A 20,248-nucleotide genomic window follows, 5' to 3' on the forward strand; every position below is an offset into this window, starting at 1 on the left:
GCCCAGCCATCGCAGCCAGGGTCAAGCAGCGTTTCCAAGTCAGTCCACTCCTGGACCCCGGCCCCCACTGTCCCCCTGGCTCAGGAGGCTGAACAGCCCCAAGGGCGGTCACCCTGCCAGGTGGCGGCTGAGCCAGCTGCTGTGTATTGCTGACAAAGAACAAAACAACCAGGCCTGGCTGCACTGAGGCCCAGCCTGCAGCCAGCACAGCAACCCGGAACTCCCCCACACCCTGCCCTCAGGAAGAGTGACACTAGTGGGGAGCAGAAGGCCAGGGCAGCAACTTCTCCGCAATCCACTTCCCTCTACCCCCCAGACCACTGGGGTTGGCATACCATGGGCAGCTGAGGGGAGCCCCTGGACCCAGTCACCACCACCAGGCATCCCTTGGTCATCCGGGATGGGTGGTACTGCATAGGATCGTGAGGCTCAGGCCTCCCTGCTGCCTCAGTTTCCCTGGGAGGGAGGTCAGGGTGGGGCATCAGACATGCCACTGAGGACAGTGTACGACGTGGGAGATGAGTGCCCAGCCCTGCCTTTCAGCCAGGGTCTCCAAGACATTCTGTGGTCCAGGAGAGGCCCCACCGGGGGTGAGGCTGAGGACGGCCAAGGGTTTTCTGGGAGCAACCTCTGCAGTGCAGTCACACGGGGGGCCCTGTACTTAGAAGGGCCTGGGGCTTGTGTCATGCTCTGTTGTCACCGGCTTAAAATTCTTAACGATTTGTTAACAAATGGCCCCACAAATTATGTAGCCAGTCATGCCTGAGGGAGAGCACGTTTATACACAAAGGACCTTCCTATCTGGGAAACAGAACGCGAGGGTGGTGGAGCAGCCAGTCCATCCTCCTCCTGGAAGCACCGCCGACAAAGGTGGAGAAACTGCAGAGGCCTCCTCTTGACTTTGGCCAGATGGAATCTGTGTTTCTGGAAGAGATGAGAGAAAAAGAGCAGCCCTGAGCTCAACAGGTTGCAGGTGAGGCCAGAAGAAAGGAAGGGCAGGGGTCAGGGGAGGACATGCCCTCCTCCTGAGGCCCTGGGTTGCCTCCTCCACAAAAGGAGAGCATTGATGACACCCTTTGCTGGAACTTGCCATTGGAGGAGGCTGCAGAGAGGAGCGGACGCTGGAGGGCAGGAGGTAGGGAGGCCTCGGAGCCAAGAGGAAGGCTCCTAGAGGGCCTCAGCCAGCAGGGCCAGCCCAGGCCCGCTCTGGCCTCTGGTCTCCAGCCAGTAGGTAATTCAGAAATTGCTCCAGAATGCTGCCGGGGGCTACTCGCTCTGCTCCCCCAGCCTGGACCTTGTTTCCACCTCCCAGAGGCCGGCCAGCTGCTCCTGCGGCCTTCTCCTCCCTCGTAGCTGGTCCAGGGTCAGACGGTGCAGGGAAATGAGCTGGCAGGAGGGGAGGTGGCCCTGGGTCCTGGGCCAGCACTGGGGAGGATCCAGGCTCCACAGAAGAGGGTGGAGAGGGGGCCCATCCCTGTGTGTGTTGCGGGGGAAGAGGCGAGAGACCTCGGGGATCTGCCTGGAGCCCAGCCTGGAGCCTGGCCCGGCCCTCAGAAGCCAGGCCCCACAGAGTCTGCCCATCCTACGGAGACCCCGGGTGGGAGCCAGGAGGCCCCGGCAGGGCCGTCTTGACACCCCCACCTCCTGCCCCTGAGGCTGAGAACTGGGCCACCGGAGACTCCCTCCTCTGCGTGGCTCAGGTTCCGGGGCAGCTAATCCCCTCGCCATTAAAATGCAGATTTTCCCGGGAGGCCGGGAGAGGGCAGGCCGAGTGTCAGGCTTTCATTCTTCACACTTGTGGGAAGTTTGTGGCCAGCCAACCTCCAGTAAAACCCAGAGAAAAGGGCAAGGGAGAGGATTCAGTGGGACTGACAGCCAAGACCTGCTTCTGCAAGGGAGGAAGGAAGGGGTCAAAAAGGGGCCGATGAACTTGCCAGCTTCAGAATGGGTCCAGGCAGGCTTCCCCACCGGCTGTGTGACAGCCGCAGGCCAGTCTCCGCCTCCATGCCCCCACCCCGCCGCCTTCTCCAGGCCCAGGCCCAGGCGGCCTGTGGCTTCCAGGGCCCTCACACTCCTAAGGCCTCTCATGGTTTGCAAAGTTTTGCCAGGGCTGCTCCTGCGTTGCTGCTGTCTTTCCACGTATCCTCCCATTTTCACAGGGAAATGGAGGCTCTGAAACGTTAAGTGAGGTTAACAGCTAAGTGATGAGTCACAACCCAAAGGCAAGGCTTCCGTCGCCAGCTTCACGGAGGCCCTCCCTGGGCAGAGTGGCAAGGACACAGAGCGGAGCAGAGTTCTGGAGCCAGCTCCTGTTACCAAGTGTAGGCTCCCTACCCCCCACACAAGAGGGGCTGAATAAAACTGGAACACCAGGCTTATGGCAAGGAAAGCGTTTTTATTTTGCATGACATCAGCTGGGAGATGAGAGTGAGCCCTCAAATTTGTCTCATTTTGTCTCCTCTCCCGGAAAGAAGGGAGGAGAGGGGTTTTAAAGGTTTTATGAGGAATGTGGCTGCTTGTAGAGAGGTGGGGGGAGTCAGTGGCCTTGCTGCTCAGAGCTTTCCCACCAGCCTGCATTTGACCTTGGGAGGCGGAGGAGATGATAAGGAACCCAGGTGGGCGACCTTGGCTGTTTGTATCCATGGTGGATAGTGGATTCTGGAGCCAGGGAGCTGGAGAGTAAGCAGGGAAAGAGTGCTTTGGTTTTAACCCCACATATGCTGGGTTTAATGTAGGGGAACTGATATCAGGGCCGCCATCAATCCTAGCTGGTCACTTACTGGCTGCAGGACTTTGGACCAAACACTTGCCAGCTCCCAGCTGCAGCTTTCTCACCTGAAAGGGGGAACCAAACAGCCACCTCCCAGGTCCGGTGAGTGCAGACTTCACTCGGGATTCCGAGGCGCCTGGAACCGTCATTCTGCGGACACTGCCCCGTTCCATCAGCAGTCACTCACCCACCCCTAGCTTGAGCTGCATCCCCCACAGTCCTACTGCCCAGTGGCAATTCCAGGCCCAGTTCTCAGACTCAGGGGGTTAACAAGCTAGAAGGAATCTGGACAGGTCCTTGGAAGAGCTCCCCAGGCCCCAGCTGGAGCTTGGGCCAACAACACAGTGGAGCCAATGTCTGTCTCCCCTCCCCCGCCCTTCCTCCATGCCATGTCCAGCCACCACAGACACAGATGAAAGATGAACTGGCTCTGATGGACCTGATTCCAACTGCCTTCCACTGTTGGAAGAATCCCAAAGTACCTTGACTCACCTCCTTGTCTAACAAATCTACAAAAACTGCAGGACACAAATCCTCATTTGTCATCTCCTTTAAGAATAACAGTGTCCCCGGATGGGCCTCTGCATCGCAGGGCCTTTGAGGATGAGAAAGCAAAGCCCCATCCTCTCTGCCAGCCCTGGAGGGCACCTCTGCCAGCTGCTCCCACAGACCAGACGATGATCCTCCACTAACAGGCCCCGGCCAGGCCCTCTGACCTCCACCACCCCCACCACTACCTGCTTCTGAGAAACCCCACCTGACTCAGTCTCCCCAAAGCAGAGCTTCCTCCTAATTGTCCTCCTCTCCTGTTTTGACCCCTGTTCCTACCTGAGGCCTGACCCTTGGCCCCAGACCTCCAGCCATGAGCTGTGCATGTCTGACCACACAGGGACCTGGTGACCACTCCCACCTGTCACCTGGTCTCCTTGATACTCACCTCTAGTGACTGATGCAGGACCCAAGGCCCCTGCAAAGTGCTCCCAAAGCCTTATCAAGAACTTCTGGAAACCTCAGGCCATCTTGTATGCACTCACAGACCGGGCCAGTCCATCACATGGGGCACCTGTGGGTTAACTCCTCCTGCTCACTGTGTGGGCACCGTCACACTTGTTCCATCCCCGTTCCTAGGGGCACTGCCCCCCCCACTGTTGCAGTCCTGCTGATGTTTGTGTAACCCATCGCAGGAGGAGAGCATCTCTCTCCCCTGGCTGTGTGTCACTCTGTTAGAGGCCCCAGCACAGGGCCACTTGTGCTCCTAGTGACACAGACAACTTTGAGAGAGTTCCTCCCATGACAATTTACCACATCCCCTCCATTTCTGCCTCGCTTCCACAGGCTCCAGTGTGAGCCCCGGGAGCCGAGCCAGGAGTGCAGTCTGCTGACCTTTCCCGGGCGGCACCCAGAATCACCCCTCCCCTTGGGGCCTCAAGGTCCCAGCGTATGGGGCCTTTCCTGTGCACAGACACATCTTGGACTTAGACTGGGACCCCAGTACACCCCCATCAGCTCAGCCTGGCTCCAAGGCTGTGCCTCCCCTCACGGAACTCCTCCGCCTGCCTGGGCCTCACGCCCTCTCCATCCGTCCCTTCCCACAAGTGCTCCAGGCCTTGATTCTTCAGTGTCTGAGACAGTGCAGATTCCTGCCCATCTCACACACGACCCAGATCTGGAAACCCACGTGACAGATCCTGCACACCTCCCAGCACTCCCCTTTGCCCTTTCTGCCCATCTTTCTGTCCGTCCCATATGATTTTCTTCCACATCCGCAGCTTCTGGAAATAAGGTGAGAATAGCATCCCTTCCTGTGCAGTGTGAAAAGCTCGTGCAGAAAGCCTGTGGCGGCTGGTCTCTTTCCTGCTCCTGGTGGTGAATTAAACGTGCCATCTGCCCAGGGGCGGGGTATGGTCTCTTCTCAGCCATCCGCCCCACTCCCCCTCCTGTCATGGGGGAGAGGAGCACGCTACTGCCAAGCCCCGCTGTGGGGCTTTACTCCCCCAGAGGACTTAAAGATGTTTTGAAAAGAAAAAGTCCTATTCTCTTCTTGCCATGGAGATGGCACTTCCCATGTTGGCACATGCCAAAGGGGAAGATGGTCACTTCTCATAGGAACAAACCTACTGAACGTCACATTTACACGTGTCCTCTGCAAAACCCCATGGTGGGTGTCAACTCAGGGGACACAAAGATGTTTAAGATAAAGTCCCTGTCCTTAAACCGTCTCTTAATGTTTCAGGTCAAAGACTCTTCAGAATCTGGTGAAAGCCATGAACTTGCCCCAGGAAAATGCAGCGCACACACACGCATCCAGTTCTGCGCACAGTTTCAGGGGGGTTTGTTGACCCTCTGCAGCCCATCCACGGACTTCCTAAGGGGCCATGGACTCAGGCTTAGAAATCCTTCCTCAAGGAAGCATACAATCATCCACGGAAAAACACCAGATCGGCAATTTCAAAGGAACGTGGAAATGAAGGCAGTCCTACAATAACAAGCCACGAAGTGCTGTGGGATTGCAGTGGACGGAGCAGTAACTCTCCATCAGCAGGAGTAGGGAGCTCCCCTTGGAGGAGCTGGAACGGGCTGGCCCTGCAGGGCTCACACTGAGGGGGAAAGGCCCGCAGCTGGGGTGCAGTGTGGCTGCACATCTGAGGTCCCCCCAAGCTAGAGAAGCAGCAGGTAACAGCCCCCAAAGACTCGGCCAGCCCAGAGAATTCCAGATTGTAGCTGCAAACAAAGACATCACTCTCTGGATGTCACTGGTGGGAAGGCGGGAAAGCTTATTAGAGCATCTGTTAGCTTTATCCAAAGTTCTCAAGCTTCAGTGTGGCAGAAGTGCAGGGGAGGGAGCCCTGTTAAAAGTGTAGAAACAAGCCCTTCCCCCCCAGCCTAGGGCCCAGGACTCTGCATTTTACAGCAGCCCAAGTGATGCAGCTAATCTGCAGATCACACGTGTACGGCCGTCGAGTGGGGGAAAAGCTCCCACAGCCGGAGGACTTCATCTGTCTGGGTTCCCCTTCTCCCTGGGAGCAAATCACGGAGCCCCTATCCTGACGTGGCACAGACATAATCTCACCACCTCTCCCTGTGGGAGAGCCCATCACCGCCAGGCCTGTGGGACGTGGGGCTCTGCATGGAAAGGTGAGGACAGGAGGCCCAGCTTGCCCTGCACTCAGGGAACGGGGGAGCCAGGAGCTCCTTCTCTGCTGGCCCCCCAGAGCAGCCCACACTGCAGGAACAGCCCACTCCTCAGAGCTGAGCAACCCCCGCAGCCTCTTCCCCCTCCAGCTCTGACAGACCAGCCCTGACACGTGGGTCATGCCCACTCCAGTCCTACCCTCGTCTAAGCCTGCACTTTCAGAACATCCAGTTCTGGTGCTCACGGGGGGCTCCCAAGCTGGGCTCTGGCTGGGCTGAGCCCTGGCCTGGGGTCGGGAGGAGGAGGTAGATGACAATGAGGAAGGGGAGAGGCTCAGAGCGAAGCAGCCTTGCCCAGCTCCGCCTGAGGAGCCGGCTGGGCTGACAGAGGGTCTGAGGTCCTGCTGTTGTGAACTGCCTAGGCTGAAGTGAGAAGGGGACACAGAAGAGGCTCAGGGCACAGGCTCCAGGCCCCACCTGTTCAGAGACCATCAGGCATTTGCCCTGGGCCAGAGGTCACCTTCTTGTGCAACCTGAAGTCCTGGGAGGCAGCAGGTCTTGTCACTCCTGGAGATGCAGCTCAGTGGCAAAGAAACGGAGGATCTGCCACACACACACACACCCCACACATGCACAAACACAAATATGCACACGTGCACACGACACACACGCACGCACGCACACACACCTGCTTTGGAGAGAGAGGATGGAATCACGGGTTCTGTCAACGCCTGTGGAGCTCACCCAGCCCAGCGCCCTCGTTCTGCAGATGAAGGAACTGAGGCCCGAAGAGGAGAAGGCTGTGCCCAAGGTCACACGGCCTGCTGGTGATAGAACTTGAACCCAGAGCCCCTAATTTCTCCCTAGATGGTCTTTCCTCGGCCCTGAGACAGTGGGTCTTGCCAGGGGTGACATTCAAATATTTTAACAACCTGAACAGCACGGCCTCCGCAATCAGAATGGACATTGGCCTTGGCGCTGGCTCAGGGTCCTGGAGGCCCCCAAAGAAATCCCTTTAGTTGCTGGATCTGGGAGAGGTCCTGGGGTCCTGGGGAGAGCAGGCTGGGACAGTGGGGGGGTGGTGTTTGGGGGATTTGGGACAACTATTTACCCACTGGAACACAAGTATTTGAATATCCCAATAATGCTGTACCAGTTAAACGTCAGTCAGGAATTCCCTCGCCAGGGCAGCCAAGGGTCAGAGAGCCCTCCTCCCCTTTAGGACAGGTCTCCTGGGAGGGTGAGCACTGGACCTGCCTCCCTCTCTGTGAACACTAAGCCTCTGGCTTGCCGGGTAAAGTTGGCACCTGTGTACACAGGGTCAGGGAGGGGACATAGGACTCAGTGAAAACCAAATAGCAGGGTCCGCCTTTAGCCGCTGGACACCTGGCCAGATCACCAAATAATGGGCGATCCACAGCCCCAGCCTGCTTTCCCTGTGGCCAGAGGTAGCGGCTTTGCGTGTTAAGCTTGGAAACAGCTGATAAAATGGGCGTCGTCATCCCCTTGGCAGTCACATTTGGCTGCTGGCAGGTGCAGAGTGAGACCGTGCTGGCTCCTCCGCTTCCCCAGTCTGTAGGGTGCCCGGGGGCTGGGCTGAGGGGGCACCAGCTCACCCCGGTCTGTAGGGTGCCCGGGGGCTGCGCTGAGGGGGCACCAGCTCACCCCAGCCTATAGGGTGCCCATGGGCTGGGGCAACGGGGGGCACCAGCTCACCCCAGCCTGTAGGGTGCCCATGGGCTGGGGCGAGGGGGGCACCAGCCGAGCGTCTGAAGGTCCCTCAGGCTCTGTCATTCCACCCAGTGCAGGCACCTCAGAGAGGGGTGAGTCCCACAGAGGGACTGGGCAGGGAATTTGACCCCGAATGAATGAGCTGAGGAAAGAGAGATGGCACGGGCTTTGTCGTCCATCCAGCCGGGTCCAAACCCTGATTCAGCCACTCACCTTAACCTCGCTGAGTCTCCGTTTCTTCATGTGTAAAATGGGAACAGTGATACTGACCTCACAGGTTATGGTGAGGAGTGAATGGCGTGTCTGGTCCTCAAGCGGGATGGCGGGTCATGCGAGATCATTTGTCAATTATGCTTCCTAATGTTTACACAAACTTGACAGAGATTCTCTGTGCATGTGGAGCCGATGTGGCTTATGATCCAAATTAACAAAGCTCTGAAACACAGCGGGTGTTCGGGACGTGCTAGGTTTCTCTCCACTGGGGTGTCACATGGTGTGTATGATTATACATATGACATATACATTATTATATATGTATTACTGAGGAATGTATTATTGCAGCATCCCCCGTGGGCTTGTCACTTTCTCCTTCCCCCAGAAGGAACCAGAAAGAACCCCCCACCCTTTCCAGGGAAGAACCGTGGGGGTGAATCTTAGCTTGACAGCTCATAGGGTCCCTTTGTTTCAACAGACCCACGGGAGTCCCTGCGTGGTCATCCTGGGATGGGCAGGAAGGCTCATGCTCCTGGGATTCCCAGGGCAGAAATTCCTGGAAAAGTCTGGACTCAGTTTTCCGGGGACATTGTTCTACATTCCTTACACTCTGACGTGTAAACATGTAACTTTTCTTTTTCCCGTTACTAAGCTTAATTTTGATCATACGCCACATTTACGTCTCTATTATCTCAGATAACATCAAACTGAACCTGATGACTTCCAGATAAACTTAGTCACTGCAATGATTTCCAAGTTGTTTTATGCTTAACTCCATTAAAATCAGGATTTGCCTCCTTCTCCTCCTCCTCTCTGAGGCTGATTCTAACTTTGGTGGTCCAGGCGGTTCCCCTGGGTTGGTGTGTTGGGGCCCACGGCTCAGTCTTGATCAACCCTGTGTGGGTTCATGCTCCGTGCCCTGGCCTGCTTCCTTCCTCAGGACCCTCCAGCCCTCAGCCTCCCTTAGGGTCATCCTTGTTCCTGCAGAAAGACCTTGGAGAGCATCCCTGGGTCGGGGCGGGGGGACTCCCAGTGGGGCTGCCCAGGACCCCAAGCAGCCGTCACTAAATCTCTGGGACTGGCCTGCCTCCCAGAGCTACAGCCAGACAGCAGGACATTGGTCCCCATACTCTTGGTTATCCAAGCATAACTGGGGCTTCAAGTGTCTGCCCCTCAATGATTCAGCCCAGCTGTTGGGGAGATGAGAAGGTCCAGGCATGGTTCCGCACCCTATACCCAGCCTTCTCCCTCCCTCAACTGAAGACTTCTATCTATGGGGTTGGATAAAAGGGGCAAAGGAGGGAGGAATTAGTCTTGCCTGATCCTATCTCCCAAATCATTGCATCTTTCACCTTACAAAAAAAAGTAAAAGCCCCAAGTCTGACATCTTCATTCATCATCTTGCAGCTCCATGGCTGAGCCGTGTCCTGAGGTTAAATCATCAGCGAGTCCAGCTCACAACCCCAGCAAGAGAGCTGAGCGCAAATCTGCCTGCAGGGGCCAGTGCGGAGCAGTCGGAACCTGCCAGTGGCCCCCGCAGCGAGTTTGGGCCAGAGCCTAAGTGTGACCGCATGGAGGGGGAGCCTGAGGGCTGCCTCCTTCCTCTTCCAAGGTGATGAAGAGACAATGGTCTTGCAGCTCCACCCGCTGCCTGGTGACCAGAAAGGGCTGCCCTGCAGCCCGCCTTCTGCACCGTCCCTGCCCAGCTCATTTCAGAGAAACTCGCCTGGATTCTGCTCTGGACTCTTCCACACCACGCACTGGAGCCCCCGGCACCCTGGTCCAGATCACGAGGTTAGAGTCGGACAGACGTGGCTTTACATGCCTCTGCCACTGACCCCCTGGGTGACCTCGACAGGTTGCTTAAAGCTGAGCTGCAGTTTGCTTGTCTGTCAAATGGGAGCAGTGCCCACACTTTCCTCTTAAGGTTGTGAGAATTAGATGAGATAAGGTGCATGAAGCGCTGAGCACAGGGCCTGACTCAGAGTCAAGAGCCGGTAGTTACTTTTATTATTATCATTGTCCCCTTCACAGCAGGGAAAGCTGTCCAGGCGCTAACCCAGGAGGAGGCTCAAACGCGGGGGGCTACAACATCACGGGTCCTGTAAGGGGACTGAGAAAGCTGTGTTCTCCACAGCTCCCCAGGACGACCCGCTTGGACAAGCTGCTTGGGGGTGGGGAGAGACCCTCGCCAAGGAAGATGAGCAGTACAAGAGCCGTTTACTGAAGTGCCTTCCAAGGAGGATGGTGTGGGCACAGGCGGGGCGTCTGGGGAGAGGGCTCAGGAACTTGGGGCAGGGCCCAATCGCCCAGGAGAGTAAAGGACACACGGAGGCAGCTGCCGGCCTGCCCTCCTCTTCTTCCCTGTGTCCCTCAGGCAGGGCTCTCCTTCAAGCAAATGTTGAACAAGGACTTAAGAAACACAATGTGAAGGCATTCTGAATTACGAACATGCCAGGGCCCCCCCATATCCCAGCCTGGCCCTCCTGCCTCCCCAAGGGCTTCTCTTAGGACCCCGAAGTGGGTAGGGGCAGGGAGTGGGGGACAATGTTTTCAAGGCCCCACCCTTTGGCCATCTTCTCTGAATGTTCCTGTCTTGCTCTCTCAGGCTCTCTCTGGAGCAAGGCTTCTCAGAGCACGGCCTGGAGCCCTCTGCAAACGGCTTGCTCAGATCCAGGACGAGATAGCACAGAAACTGTCAGCAAGCATTTAGACACTTTCAAAGCAATTCGACGGTCACTGTATGTCAGTTGAATCTAATAAAAAATCGGGGTTTGTATTTTGGATGTCTCTTGTTTATTTCATTTTTTTCCCCAGCCGTTCTTCTGTGTTATATTTTACAACAGAAATGGCCCGTCATTGATTAGGAATTAAAAAGAAAACAACTGGCCCTCAACCACAGAGAGTGGGAGAAGCTCTGCCCCAGATGTCTTTCCATCTTGGTCTCAGCAACCTTCGTGGCAACATATTGCATTAAAACGTGCACAGGAGGTGCAAAACGCCCCATTCCCCGGACCTCAGCAACGCGCCTCACCCTGGTCATCTCCCCCACCCCAGCTGTCCGGCTGGGAGCCTGCCTCCTCCACCAAGCCCTGCCTGCCATCCAGCTCACAGCCCTCTCTCCTCCACTTCCTGTCTCCACCACTCATTTGGCAATTTAGCTAATAAAAAACTAATAATAATTGAGTGCAAGTCTCTGTGCTATGGAGCTAGACAAGCAACTCCTCGAGCAGGTCTCTGCCGTGTGGCCTCTTGTGGCGACTGTTCATTCAGCCTTTGCTGCCGACCCAGGACTGCTTGTGTGTGTGGAATCCGGCACTCCGACCTTCGAGGCTCCGAGGGGCCAAGTCCACTGCCCACCCTTCTCGGCTCCCCAACCCTGCGGGCTCGGGGCACTGCAGGAGGCAGACAGACAAATAGACACAGACTAGACCCAGCAGCAGAACCGCCGGAGGGGGAGGGGGCTGGCAGCGGGTGGGAAAGGGGAGGAGCAGAGAAAGACATTCCTTCCTCTTCCTTGCATGTTTGTTTCCAAGTACCACGGGCTTTGTTCTTTTGGTTTTAAAAGATATTGATTTTTTTTTCAAGTCATGCATGCACAAGGTAAAGAATTCAAAAGCTACAGAGAGCAGACAACAGAAAGGGAGGGTGCAGCCCACCAGCCCCGGGAGCCCCCTGCAGGGAAGACACCTCCCGCCTTCCCTTCGGAGACGTTCTATGCATCTACCGGCACTTTCGTGCAGACCTATCCCATTGTTTTCACAGAACTGAGGAGGCGCCAAACGCCCCTTCTGCCTGTAGCCTGTTCTGCTCTCATGGTAGATCTTGCAGCCAGCTGCCTGTTCTCTGGCGCTCCTCCCAGAACCTTCTTTTTCACAGATCTGGAGCTGGAAGCTTCCTCAGAAACCTGCTGTTCCAATGATGCCCAAATGGGGCCCCAGATGCGGGCGCCTGCCTGCTGTGTCAGTGACCTGAGACAGATCGGGGGCCACACCCCCAACCAGGGGTTAGTGGCGGGCACCTGGGGGCAGTATTTCTTTAAATCGTCCCACCTAGGGAATCTCAGGTGAGCCTCATGCCCTGCCAGATTTGGGGCTGGCAGGTTATCTACTCCCATCTAGTCACCAGCGAGGAAGCTGAGGCTCAGGGTGGAAAGGATTGCCTGGGTCACACAGGAAGTCAGCGCAGGGAGAGGTCCAGCCTGGAACCTTAGCCGCTGCATGGCTGAGGGGCTGTGTTCATTTCCTAGGACTGCCAGAGCTAATTTCCACAGACGGGGGCGCTTAGGACCACAGAAACTTATTCTCCTGCAGGTCAGGAGGCCAGAATCCAAAACCAAGGTCACGTTCCCTCTGAAGCCTCCAGGGGAGAAGCCTTCCTTTCGTCTTCCAGCTGCTGGTGGCCACCAGTCTCTCGTAGATTTCATCCCTCGGATCTCTGCCTCCCCATCACTTGGCCTTCTTCCCTGTGTCTCTTGTGTCCTCTCCTCTTGTTATAAGGACACCAGTCATTGGATTTAGAACCCGCCCTAAATCGAAGATGATTTTACGTCAAGATCCTTAACTTACTACATTGGCAAAGACACTATGTCCAAACAAGTTCACACCTGAGGTTCCAGGTGGACATGAGGGGTGGAGGCATTATTCCACCCACTGCAGAGCCTTTCTCCATAAACAGCTCCCATGGGCAGACTCGAGGCCTGTTTTGAGGCTCCCAGCCTCAGAGGTTCCTGGCAGCCTTCAACCCTGCGGACCCAGAGGGGCAGCTTCAGGCCAGGAGCTGCACGTCTGCATTGTTGGGCCCAGGGACCCAGACCACCTGTGCCAGGCCGGCTCCCACCCCCAGGTGCTGTGAGTGTAAGCTGCTCACACTGACTCCTTCCTCCTGGAGCTGCCTGGCCTGAACTGCTGGTTGTCTGCAGACAGAGGTGATGACTGAATGATACTGGGGTTCAAAAGGCCAGTCTCCTTGCCTCAGGAAGGGGCAAACCTTGTGTTACCATCTCCATCAACTCCAGAGCTCCCCGTAGGACCAGCTGAGGCTAGACCCCACCTGAACCCTCCTGTTTGCCAAGCACCTTCCCTGCCCCCTCCTGCTTCCCACGCTCCCTGACAATTGCACCCAAGCTCGCCCTCGAGAACTCACTTGCACAAGCATCCCTGCCTCAGACTCTGAAGCAATCGACCTCAAATAGTGGGAGAGCGAGGCCGAGCGTGACAGGTGGGGGAACAGAGAGGGTGGCTCTCCTTCCTGAGTCAGCAAACCGCTCAGCCCGCCTCGTCACTCAGCCCTCCCTCTGTGCTCATTGGGTGAGCACACCTTGGCCACTGGGAGGAGAGGGTGGAGTGGGCGTGGCAGAGGAGGAAGGGAAAAATAAACAGACGTCACCATGGAGCTGTATTATGGAAATAAGATGCACAGACATGAGCCGACTTGAGAGCAATTACAGAGCGACATGTCAGCATGCCCAAACCAACCAGCGTCTCTTGCTCATCTCGGGAACAAGTCACAAAGGGTTTCTGAGTAGGAATTCATTTCTAGGTACCCTCACTACCCATCCCCCCTCCTTGGCCATATTCTCTTGGCTAGACTCAGGAGACAAGGGTCAACGGGGCCAGCTAGAGTCTGCCTGCCACAGACCCCAAGGGCTAGCAGGACTCAGGATCCACCAGTCCCTAAGCCATGCTTGTTAGTTAATTGGTTGGTTGGTTACTTAGTTAGCTAGTTAGTTAAAGGAAAGGGAAAATTTGGGGCAACCCAGGCAGAGAGAACAACTTCGACAAGAGCCAAAGAGAGCACGGCCTGGTTCAGGAAGGCCCAGGAGCTCTGGATGAAGGAATGTGAACAGCATTGCTGGATGGGAAGCTTAAGAGCCAGGCAGAAGGACCGCGTGTGACAGGGACGGCCTTGAGCACTAAAAAGGGGTTAGGACTTTACCTGGAAAGCTGTGGGTAGCCACACAAGGATTTTAGAAGGAAAATTACTTGATCGGATATTCGTTTTATGGCTGTATAACATATTACCCCCAAACTCAGCAGCTTAAAACAATGAACGTTCCTTATCTGACATGGTTCCTTAGAGTCTGGATGGTTCTGGGCCAGGGTCTCTCTTGAGGTTGCAGTCAAGATGACTGCAAACCATGGAGCAAATTGAAGGCCGGGAGGTGGCTGTGAATTGGCGGGGAGCAGAAGCCAAAGATGCCAGGATCCATGGGCCAAACAGAATAGGCAGAAACCAAAGAAAAGAAGCGGCCAGGGTCCAAGCAGGTGGGAGGGAGCTGCCCCACAGGCACCAGATCTGATCCAAACATGGTCTCCTCATCTGGCCTTACTTAGGGCTGTCCAGTTTCTGCTCAAACTCTCCTGTGGGTGAGGACTGCCCTGACTCCTGGTCAGCTTTTCCATTGAGCCAAGAACCAAGAGGACAGTTTGAAGTTTCTTTCTCCATCTGACTGAGCGCATTTCTGTTTTCTCTGTACCTTCCACAGTTCCTAGCAACACAGGAAAAGTCCAAACCCACTTCCAAAGACAGTCCTCGGGCACTTAAGGAGAGCTGTCATGTCCCTTTTTACTAATAAAGATTGAGTTCAGCCGCATGAACCAGAAACCAGACTACAGCAGCTTAACCAAAGGCAGAGAGAGATTTCTTCACATTACAACAGGGCCGGGCGGGGCAGCCCAGAGCTGGTGTCACAACTCAAAGAGGTCCTCAAGGTCCCCGTTCCTTTCTATCTTTCTGCCTCACCACCCTTAATAGGTAACTTTTACCCTCATGGTTGCCTCATAGTTGCAAAATGGCTGCTCCACCTCCAGACTCCAATCCACATTCCAAGCAGGAAGAAAAAAAGAAAAGCGACCAGAAAACAAAACTTTCCAAGAAATACCCAGCAGACTTCTGTTGCTGCCACATGAGCCAGAATTGTGTTGTGTGGCCTCTACTAGTTGCAAAGAAGTATAGGACATCTTTTGTTTATTTGTTTAAATCTGGACTCCCTGTTGCATCCAATAAAATGATGGTGCTGTTGGTAAAGAAGACAGGGGAATGGGCGTTGGGTAGGCAACTAGCAGTTGCTCTAGAAGCTTTCTCCAGACAAAATTCTTTGATGGAGAAGCAGAATTGGAGTGACGCTGTAGCCTTGACTCGGGCGGGCGGTCAGATGGAGCCCCATCCCCAAGTCCAGCCCCACCACTTCCTTACCCGGGTGACTTTGGACATAATCTTAGGCTCTTTGAGCTCCCGTTCGCTCGTTTGTTTAAGGGGATAGATGTGCTGTTCTCAAGGGCTTCTGGGGTGATTAGACAACCTCCACATAAGGCACCTTAACGTTTAGACACTCAACACATGCTAATTTTTCTCTTAACTTCCTGTAACTGCTCATCATGTGACACGTTTCTAATCCTTTCCTCCTGGACGTGCTCCCAGGATCTGCTCTGTGTGGCTCCAGGATGGAACACAAACCTCCACTGTGTCCCGCAGCACGGAGCACATGGGGCCGCTTACCTCTCCAGCTCTGGGCACCTCACCTCCTTCTCACGCCACCTAACCCCCTTTGGGGGTCGCGTGAGTCCACGATTGTGGCAGGTACAGGGACCTCCACGCTTGTTTCTCCCCTTGAGCTCTTGGCACATGGAGAACAGACCAGAAGGAGCTAAACAGAGACCTGCACACAGGGTCAGCTTTACTAACGCAGAGCTCGAGGCAGAATTGGCAGGGCCTCCAGCTTCCCTCCTCAACTCTAGACCCTGCACAGCCCTGACGGCCCCTCCAATCACAGCCGGAGAAACTGGACCCCAGGGAGCAAGTCTGGCTGGACCTGGCTGTGGAGAAGGCCTGCTCAGTCTGCTTCCTCCAGGGCAGCCAGAAGTGGGGCACGAGCTGCTCGCCCATCACAGCGGAGCCACGCCCATTCCAAGAGTGCCATGCCCTCCCCAGGCTCTCCAACCAGATTCGTGGCTTTGCCTCCAGCAGGGAGGAAAGTGAGAAGGGTGGTAAAGGATGCTGTGGTAGCATCCCCATGTAATGGTCCCCTAGCATGTGTATGTCCTCATCCTCAGAACCTATGAGTATGTTACCTTATGTGGCAAAAGGGACTTTGCTGATGTGATTAAGGCTCTTGAGATGAGAAGATTATCCTGGATAATCCAGATGGGCCCTATGTAATCACAAGGGTCCTTACAAAAGGGAGATAAGAAGGTCAAAGGCAGAAGGAGATGGGATGATGGGAGCAGAGGTTGGAGGGATGTACTTTGAAGATGGAGAAAGGGGGCCACAAGCCAAGGAATGCAGGCAGCCTCTGAAAGCTGGAAAGGCAAGCAAATGGATTCTCCCTTGGCCAAACGGGTTCTCTTCCTTGATTTTATCCTTATCAGATTCATTTTGGACTTCCGGCCTCCAAACTGTAAGAGAGTAAATTTGTGTTGTTTTAAACCACTAAGTTGGTGGCAGTTTGTCACAGCGGCCAGAGGAAACCCCCACAGGCGCTGAAAAGAGAGGACAGTGTGGGAAAGGGGAAGAAGAAGTGCTCCCAAGGATGTTGCATTTGAAGTCACCCAGGACGCCGGGGCTTTCCACGGGCTCAGGAATAGCCTTCTTCACTAGGTCTGCCAACCAGATGTTTCCTCTGCTCTTCAAGGCTCAGCTCGAATGTCACTTCCCTCATGTCGTTTTCCCTGACCTGGCAGCAGTAGTTGTCCCCTCGTCCTGGCATGCTCAGGGCACTCTGTCTGTACCATTGCTCTGGACATCCCAACAGTTTTCTGTCTGTGTGTCTGACTCCCTCATCAGACGGGGAGCTCCCTGGGGATCGGGGAGCCATAGCAGTTTCTCCTGCAAGTGTGTTGGACTGCAATGAATTAAGCCCGGCCATCTCCATCCCAGACTTGTGCTACAGTCTCTGCTTTCATTTCTACCCAGCCCAGCTGTTCACAGCTCATCCCCCTCCATGGGAGCTCGCCCTCTGCATCTTTGACAAGCTCTCTTTCAGCGTTCTGTCTTGGCCATCTACATAAAATGTCGCCATGGATACCTAGGGTTTCATTTGCATACCTACAATCGAAATCCTTCCCCAGGAATTTTGAATCAGGACCAAAAGGCTCCAGCCCCGGCTGGTTGACCTTTGAATGGAGGACAGCTGCTGTTGTTTTCATTGAACATTTTCTACCCCGAGTTCTGTATATGCCAGAAAGCAGGGCTACCGATGGGGAGGGAGAGGCAGGAAGCAGAGGGCAGAGAGGGGAGGAAGGACTGACTCTGTGCTCCCACGGTGTCCCTGTCTCTGCTTTCAGTGCATCCTTGAGGCCCAGAGACAGGCTTGCCTTGAAATTCTTGAGATACCTCTGGGGTCTTTCCAATAGAGTTCCTGTTTTGCTTTAGCCCAGTCACATTTCATTTCTATCACTTGCAACCAAAGAAGTCCTAAAAAATCTGGAATGAGCAAGCCCGAGCCAAGAAGAGAGTGTTGGCACATCATATCCATGGTACATTCCCAAACCAAATACGGTAAAGCCCCATTTACCCAGAGGCCACCTAGTGGACCCCTTGCCTATGCAGAACACTCTGGAAAACCCAGAGTGAAGAAAGAGGGCCTATTGTTCTGTCTGCCTGGCTGCAGGAGGGGGGCCAGGAGGAGCCGAATCATGCAGCAAAGTGAAGCCCAGGGGGTGGACATGAATGGGAACATTGGGGAGCAGAAGCCAAAGATGCCAGGATCCGCTGGCCAAACAGAGCAGGCAGAAACCAAAGAAAAGCAGAGCCCAGGGCCCAACCAGGCAGGAAGGAGCCGTCCCTCAGGAACCAGAGAGGCCCTGATGAAAGTCCAGGGCTGGTCTGTTCTGTGCATATGGACACCCCTCCTGATGGCCCAGGACCATTGTCACTGGTACTTCCCTGCCTTTCTTAGAGCCACTGAGTCTCAAGTTCAGTTTCTGAGCCCAAATCCAGCCTAAGTCAGGCTCCCTAAGCTCCTGCACTTGACTCCTGAGTAGTACACGGGGCTGGATTCTGCACTGCTTTCCTCTTAGGAACCAGCCCTAGCAATTTGATGAATTCGTTTCCCAGCCCCCAGTGGACTAGAAATCCCACATTAGAAATGGGAAGAGATGCCATTAAAGGAATGACACTAATAGCAGCCAGAACTGACAAGCTGCAGCAGGGTTTCTCCACCTCAGCACAAATGACGCTGGGGCCAGTGAATTCTTCGTGCCGGGAGCTGTCCTGTGCACTGCAGGATGTCTGCCAGCACCCTCTGCCCACCGGGTGCCAGGGGCACCCCCGCCATGTGTGTCAACCAAAAACATCTCCCTCGGGGCCGGCCCCGTGGCCGAGTGGTTAAGTTCGCACGCTCTGCTGCAGGCAGCCCAGTGTTTCGTCAGTTGGAATCCTGGGTGCAGACATGGCACCACTCATCGAGCCACGCTGAGGCAGCGTCCCACATGCCACAACTAGAAGGACCCACAACTAAGAATATACAACTATGGACCGGGGGGCTTTGGGGAGAAAAAGGAAAAAAATAAAATCTTTAAAAAAAAACAAAAAAAAACACAAAAAAGCACATCTCCCTCACTGCCACACGTCCCTGGGGGACAAAATCACCCCAGGTGGACAACCACTGTGCTCCAGAGAGAGTGAGAACCAGTTAAAAAACATTCACAGGAACCAGGACTAGTAACAGCCCAGGCCAGTTAGTTGACGGGCAGAGCTCAATATTCATGTGTAGCCATGAAGGGTGAGTGCTTTATGCAGAGAGCCGGAACCACAGTCACACTGTCTTGCCCCTGACCCCGAGCTTCCCTGGCCCGGCTCTCTTCCCCTCCCCCATCCTGATGGAAGCTCCCAGGGAGCCACAGAGTGGTGCTGACCAGCCCATATAAGAAGGGCCCGTCTCAGAAAGAAAGTGGGAGATGGACCCCCAAGGGGTGACCACGCGTCCCCAGGGAACATGGAACACAGGATCTTTTTTCCTCTCTTTAGCACCCTCTGACAGTGCTGACACACAGTAAACCCTCCCTCAATATTCATTGAGTTAAATTCGATTTTAAAGGTTTCTACAGTGATTCTGTGTTGTTTTGGGACTTTTCTCTTTTTTTTTTTTTTTTGAGGAAGATAAGCCCTGAGCTAACATCTGCCACCAATCCTCCACTTTTTGCTGAGGAAGACTGGCCCTGAGCTAACATCCGTGCTCATCTTCCTCTACCTTATATGTGGGACACGTGCCACAGCATGGCTTGACCTGGGACCCGAACCCCCGAAGCGGAACGTGCGAACTTAACCACTGTGCCACCGGGCCAGCCCCTGGACTTGTTTTCTGATGAGGTCCTCTCAGTGCCCCAGGCCCATCTGCCATCCTACTTCCTTCCCAAGGCCCCCTTCCCCTCCCGCCTCAAGGGCACGGAAAACTGAGCCGACCTATGAGTCCTAATCAGAAAAGAAGGACTGTGGTCTGGCATCCGGGGCTCTCAGAGCACATTCTCCTCGCTTTTTCCTCAGGACATCACGACCAAAAACCTAAGCTGAGTTAGGTCAACTGCCGTCTGGCACCTGCCTGGGGCGGTTGTGCGTGCACACATGTGTGTGAGAACGTGTTAGTGCTGTGAGTGTGGGAGCAATGGGGTAAACTGTTTGTGCACGCACACACAGGGCCTGTGCATGACTTTCCCACTTGGGGTTCATTAGAGCCTGCATCCCAGTTGTCGGAAGCAGATCCCTCGACTGGGGTCCTCTGCTGTACTCAGGGACATGGCCTGGGTATCCCTTTTGCAGCAGAAATGGTGTTTGAGGAGGCACGCCAGTGGCTGGGCAGTGGGGAAGCCTGGCTGGAGAAGCAAGGCTCCCCGAGCTGCCCCAGGGCAGGCACAGTCATCCCCTGAAAGAACGGCCTGTGGTGGGTTTGCCAGGCTCCTGGACCTCGGCCGCTGTCCAGGAGGGTCCCTCTCTGGACGTCAAGGTGGGAGCACACAGCAGACCTTTGCACTCACCTTGGGAGAGGGGGATGGGCGGTCATTCCTGCGAGCCGGGAAATATACTTCATGGGAATTCCCAAAGGCCCTGCCCTGAGAGATCCAATTGGAAGTCCAAACGCAGCCAGGGAAGGAGTTGGCCTGGTCATCAGTCCAGTCCCCACTGGGTGCTGGTTTCCAGTCTAGAGTCCATGACAAGCTCTCGTTCCTGCAGCCAGGAGACAGATTCGCACACTGAGAATGACAGTCATGGGAAGAACCTGGGGCAATTTTTCAGGGTGGCCAAGAGGCACGGAGAGCCCTTGAATAAGCAGAAGAAGGGGCAGCAGAGAAAGGGATGAAGATGCACATTGAGAAAACTCCTTGGGGGCCGCGTCCCAGGCACTGTGCCACATGCTTTGTCATACACCAGCTTGGGGCTCTTCAAAGCAATGCCTAAGGGCATGGG

General features: G+C 55.2%; 1 long non-coding RNA gene across 1 annotated transcript in view; it reads right to left on the minus strand.

The window, feature by feature from the left end:
* Positions 1 to 832: 832 nt before the first annotated feature.
* Positions 833 to 20,248, minus strand: part of LOC124231113 (uncharacterized) — a 51,186-nt gene continuing 31,770 nt past the window's right edge. The window contains exons 2-3 of the long non-coding RNA XR_006886385.1: positions 19,819 to 20,008; positions 833 to 924 (exon numbers count right to left, since the gene is read on the minus strand). This is a non-coding gene — a long non-coding RNA (uncharacterized LOC124231113). The remainder of the gene's footprint in view (positions 925 to 19,818; positions 20,009 to 20,248) is intronic.

The sequence above is a fragment of the Equus quagga genome, chromosome 20, assembly GCF_021613505.1.
Source record: "Equus quagga isolate Etosha38 chromosome 20, UCLA_HA_Equagga_1.0, whole genome shotgun sequence".
NCBI lineage: Eukaryota > Metazoa > Chordata > Mammalia > Perissodactyla > Equidae > Equus > Equus quagga.